The sequence below is a fragment of the Salvelinus sp. IW2-2015 genome, linkage group LG9, assembly GCF_002910315.2.
Source record: "Salvelinus sp. IW2-2015 linkage group LG9, ASM291031v2, whole genome shotgun sequence".
Classification (NCBI taxonomy): domain Eukaryota; kingdom Metazoa; phylum Chordata; class Actinopteri; order Salmoniformes; family Salmonidae; genus Salvelinus; species Salvelinus sp. IW2-2015.
Genome location: NC_036849.1, coordinates 20,338,371 through 20,344,175, shown reverse-complemented (window position 1 = coordinate 20,344,175; position 5,805 = coordinate 20,338,371). Strand labels below are relative to the sequence as shown.

Genomic DNA, 5,805 nt, shown 5'->3' with positions numbered 1-5,805 from the left:
ATGACTGGGGGGTGGATGGTATTAGAGACCTGGTCCTTTATAACAGGTCTGACTGGGGGTTATTAAGAGACCTGGTCCTTTATAACAGGTCTGACTGGGGGGTGGATGGTATTAGAGACCTGGCCCTTTATAACAGGTCTGACTGGGGGGTGGATGGTATTAGAGACCTGGTCCTTTATAACAGGTCTGACTGGGGGGTGGATGGTATTAGAGACCTGGTCCTTTATAACAGGTCTGACTGGGGGTTATTAGAGACCTGGTCCTTTATAACAGGTCTGACTGGGGGGTGGATGGTATTAGAGACTCTGCCTTTATAACAGGTCTGACTGGGGGGTGGTATTAGAGACCTGGTCCTTTATAACAGGTCTGACTGGGGGGTGGATGGTATTAGAGACCTGGTCCTTTATAACAGGTCTGACTGGGGGTTATTAGAGACCTGGTCCTTTATAACAGGTCTGACTGGGGGGTGGATGGTATTAGAGACTGGCCCTTTATAACAGGTCTGACTGGGGTGTATTAGAACCTGGTCCTTTATAACAGGTCTGACTGGGGGGGTGGATGGTATTAGAGACCTGGCCTTTATAACAGGTCTGACTGGGGGGTGGATGATATTAGAGACCTGGTCCTTTATAAACAGGTCTGACTGGGGGGTGGATGGTATTAGAGACCTGGCCCTTTATAACAGGTCTGACTGGGGGGTGGATGGTATTAGAGACCTGGTCCTTTATAACAGGTCTGACTGTGGGGTGTTAAACAGGTCCGTTGTGATTGACATGTTCTATGACCTCCTCCCCAGCCCCACCCTAAAGGAGCGAGGATAGACGTGTCTATTAATGAGCGTTACGACGGGGCGTACGCTGGGAATCCTCAGGATATTCACAGTCAGCCCGGCTTCGCCTTCAGCAGGAACGGACCCGTCAAGAGATCCCCTGTTACACACATCCTCGTCTGCAGGTAACTGGGGACACACGTCTGGGTCTCTCACATACACACACACACACACACACACACACACACACACACAGAGGTCTGGGCTCTGTGCAGGTCTGGGCTCTGTGCAGGTCTGGGCTCTGTACAGGTCTGGGCTCTGTGAAGGCCAGTCAAGTTCTTCCACACCGATCTTGACATCATTTCTGTGTGGACCTCGCTTTGTGTACGGGGACATTGTCATGCTGAAACAGGAAAGGGCCTTCCCCAAACTGTTGCCACAAAGTTGGAAGCACAGAATCGTCTAGAATGTCATTGTATCCTGTAGCGTTAAGATTTCCCTTCCCTTGAACTAAGGGGTCTAGTCCGAACCCATTATGAAGCTCCCGACGAGCAGTTCTTGTGCTGACGTTGCTTCCAGAGGCAGTTTGGAACTCGGTAGTGAGTTTTGCAACCGAGGACAGATGATTTTTACACGCTGCACGTTTCAGCMCYCGCCGGTCCCTTTCTGTGAGCTTGTGTGGCCTACCACTTCACGGCTGAGCCATTGTTGCTCCTAGACATTTCCACTTCACAATAACTGTACTTACAGTTGACCAGGGCAAATATTTGATGAACTGACTGACTTGTTGCAAAGGTGGCATCCTAGGATGGTGCCACTTTGAATATCACTGAGCTCTTCAGTAAGGCCATTCTACTGCCAGTGTTTGTCTATGGAGATTGCATGGATGTTTGCTGACAGGTGTATAAAATCAAGCAAAGGGTGTGGCTGAAATAGACCAATCCACTAATTTGAAGGGGTGTCCACATACTGTTCTCCTTCCTGTAGGATCTTTACCTCTCTCTTTCCCTCTCCTCTGTTCTCCTTCCTGTAGGATCTTTACCTCTCCTCTGTTCTCCTTCCTGTAGGATCTTTACCTCTCTCTCTTTTCTGTTCTCCTTCCTGTTGGATCTTTACCTTCTCTTCTCTCTAATTCCCCCTACCCATCTCCTCTCTTCCTGTAGGCGAAAGCATGTATGTATGCACAACGGTGTATGCAGGTACAATTGACAGTCACTTCCTAACCCCTCCTCTCCTCCCCAGACCTAAGCGTCTTCTCCCCCCAGTCTGTGTGAGTTCCTGGAGGCTGATGGAGAAGGGGAGAGGGAGACCAGCAGAGAATCATCCCTGGTCACAACCGTCTCTACTTCCGCTCAGACAGCTGTACCCCCAAAACCCCCCAGGAGATAGATCACGACAGTGAGGATGAGACGGACCCCTTCTGGCTCCGAGAGAGGACCATCATGGTGAGACGCAAACACACACTGGGCGGGTAGCTACCGCACACGGTGAGATACACTGGGCGGTAGCTACCGCACACGGTGAGATACACTGGGCGGGTACTACCGCACACGGTGAGACACACTGGGCGGGTAGCTACCGCACACGGTGAGATACACTGGGCGGGTAGCTACCACATTACAGACTGTAGGTTTTAGACCCATACAACCCAGGTCTACATTACCATTACAGACTGTAGGTATTACAGAGCCACACTGACATTGGGTTTGGAGTCTCCAACTTGACTGTGGATCCACTCTGACTGTTGTTCTGTCTACAGCAAATCAGGAGTTTACAGACGTGAACGACGGAGAGAAGGAGGTGATGAAGCTATGGAACCTCCACGTTATGAAGTATGGTACGTACCCCACATTAAAGGCCTCGTTATTCAGCCTTTGTTTAAAGCTTCATAAGACGTTGCTGTGTGTCGTTCTCTGAAGCTTCATAAGACGTTGCTGTGTGTCGTTCTCTGAAGCTTCATAAGACGTTGCTGTGTGTCGTTCTCTAAAGCTTCATAAGACAATGCTGTGTGTCGTTCTCTAAAGCTTCATAAGACGTTGCTGTGTGTCGTTCTCTAAAGCTTCATAAGACGTTGCTGTGTGTCATTCTCTAAAGCATCATAAGACGTTGCTGTGTCGTTCTCTGAAGCTTCATAAGACGTTGCTGTGTGTCGTTCTCTAACATCTCATAAGACGTTGCTGTGTGTCGTTCTCATAACTTCTAGAACGTTGCTGTGTGTCGTTCTCTAGCGCTTCATAAGACGTTGCTGTGTGTCGTTCTCTAAAGCTTCATAAGACGTTGCTGTGTGTCGTTCCTCTAAAGCTTCAATAAGCTTGTGTGTGTCGTTCTCTAAAGCTTCATAAGACGTTGCTGTGTGTCGTTCTCTAGACGCTTCATAAGACGTTGCTTGTGTGTCGTTCTCTAAAGCTTCATAAGACGTTGCTGTGTGCGTTCTCTAAAGCTTCATAAGACGTTGCTGGTGTGTCCGTTCTCTAGGCTTCATAAGCGTTGCTGTGTCGTTCTCTAAAGCTTCATAAGACGTTGCTGTGTCGTGTTCGTTCTCATGAAGCTTCATAAGACGTCCGCTGTGTGTCGTTCTCTTGAAGCTTCATAAGACGTTGCTGTGGTCGTTCTCTAAAGCTTCATAAGACGTTGCTGTGTGTCGGTTCGCTTCTATGACAGCTTCATAAGACGTTCTGCTGGGTGCGTTCTCTAGAAGCTTCATAAGACGTTGCTGTGTTCGTTTCCTGAAGCCTTCATAGACGTTGCTGTGTCGTCGTCAGCTTAAGAGCTTCATAAGACGTTGCTGTGTGCGGTGTCGTTCTCTGAAGCTTCATAAGACGTTGCTGTGTGGTCGTTCTCAGAGCTTCATAAGACGTTCTGTAGTCGGTGTCTTCTCTGAGCTACATAAAGACGTTGACTGTGTGTCAGTGGAAAACACATTTTCCCACCAAGATGTTCCATATATTGACTGTTGGGGAAAGGCTGTGTTAATGACGTAGTGCATAAAAATAACTTTTGCGGGTTATTCCCATGTACGAATAAAAATTCTAATGCATTTTCAACTGATGGTTTTGTCAGTAACTGTTGCCTTATATAGTGAATGTGCCTCTGGTCTTGGCCCCGTGCCTCTACCAACAGCTGGCAGATGCAGTGTGGGGTTAGCCTACATGATGAGATTATTATGGTATAGAGAAGAGATTTCTTTTTGGGGGGGTCAAATGACAGTAAGCATCGATCATCATGTCACCAGAATAAGACCCTCGATATTTATTGCAAAGGAGCATCACGTTCATCCCTGTGAAGTTCAGGCACAACGCTCTAACCACTAGGCTACTGCCGCCCCAAATTAATTAGTATTAACTAGGCGCTCTAGACTAGAGGCTCCATAGTGTCTGGTGCAGGCTGACAGTTTGACGTCCCTACTCTAATCCCCTCTCTCTCCCCCACCCCCTCTCTTTCCCCTCTCTCTCTCTGCCCCCCATCTCTCTCCTCTCTCCCCCCCCTCTCTCTCTCTCCCCTCAGCTACATAGCAGACAAACCAGATGAACGGAGCCTGTCTGGCGTTTGTGGAAGGTTGCGGTGCGTACATTGCCAGGAAGAGCCTCTGTAGGAACTTCCTGTTACACCTGGTCAGCATGCATCTTTAAACTGGTTCACACGACAACCATCAACCAGGCCATGACGCGCCTCCGCCACATCCAGCAGACCCAGCGCAGGAAGGAGGAGAGGGGGAATGGAGGAGAGGAGTGGGTGACAGCGCTGGAGTCTCTGTCTGAGCTGCAACCCGACTATGCCACATGTAATGATGACCACGCGGATGGTAAGAGTAACATAGGTAATGGCCGCGCGAATGGAAACGGCGATGGTGATGAAGCTGGTAGTTCTGTTGCTGTGGAACGTACCAGGCCGAGCAAGAGGCATAAGTTCTGAGGTACCTCCTCCGGCCTCTCCTGGAGGAGGGATAAGTATCTATAAATGATGCCCGGTGATTGGCTGTGAAAGAGGTGTGGTGGTGGTGATTGGAGGGAATAAGAGAGGACTCATGATGACATCATTCCAAACAAGCACTGGGGGTGTTGGGTTTACTGTATAGAGGTGGTGGGCCAGAATCATTCAGTCAATTTGGACACACATAAATAACACACACACACACACACACACACATAAATACACACACACAGATTGTCCCACTGGTTATAGCAGGGAAACCTTCATCAGTGTTTTCCCATGTCTGGTTATTCAGTCTAGCTTGATGTCATTAGACTAACGTTACAGTGACCATGAGTTGTGGTCAACGCATCACTTCAGCAATAACTTAGTTCTGAGTCCCAACTGGCACCATATTCCTTTATACTAGTGTGCACTACTTTTTCACCAGGCCCTGCTGTAGGCTAGGCATTCTGTCCAGGGGGTGTACTTGTACATCAAGCTGTCTGCTATAGACTAGCATTCTGTCCAGGAGGTGTAACTTGAGTACATCAAAGCTGTCTGCTATAGACTAGCGTTCTGTCCAGGCGGTGTACTTGTACATCAAGCTGTCTGCTGTAGACTAGCGTTCTGTCCAGGGGGTGTACTTGTACATCAAGCGGTCTGCTGTGTAACTAGCGTTCTGCCTCAGGGGTGTACTTGTACATCAAGCTGTCTGCTTATAGACTAGCATTCTGTCCGGAGGTGTACTTGTACATCAAGCTGTCTGCTGTAGGCTAAGCGTTCTGTCCAGGGGGTGTACTTGTACATAAGCTGTCTCTGCTGTAGACTAGCGTTCTGTCCAGGGGGTGTACTTGTACATCAAGCTGTCTGCTGTAGACTAGCATTTCTGTCCAGGGGTGTACTTGTACATCAAGCTGTCTGCTGTAGGCTAGCATTCTGTCCAGGAGTGGTACTTGTACATTCCAAGCTGTCTGCTGTAGACTAGAGGCAGGTTCTGTCCAGTTTCCTGAGTAGCATGAATGGTTTGAACGTGTCGGGTGGATACTTGTACAATCAAGCTGTCTGCTGTAAGACTAGCATTTGTCCAGGAGGTGTACTTGTACATCAAGCTGTCTGCTGTAGGC

At 48.7% G+C, this 5,805-nt stretch overlaps 1 pseudogene; it reads left to right on the top strand.

The window, feature by feature from the left end:
- LOC111969024 (polycomb protein SUZ12-like) overlaps positions 1-5,375 on the top strand; it is a 31,646-nt pseudogene extending 26,271 nt beyond the window's left edge.
- Positions 5,376-5,805: the final 430 nt, after the last annotated feature.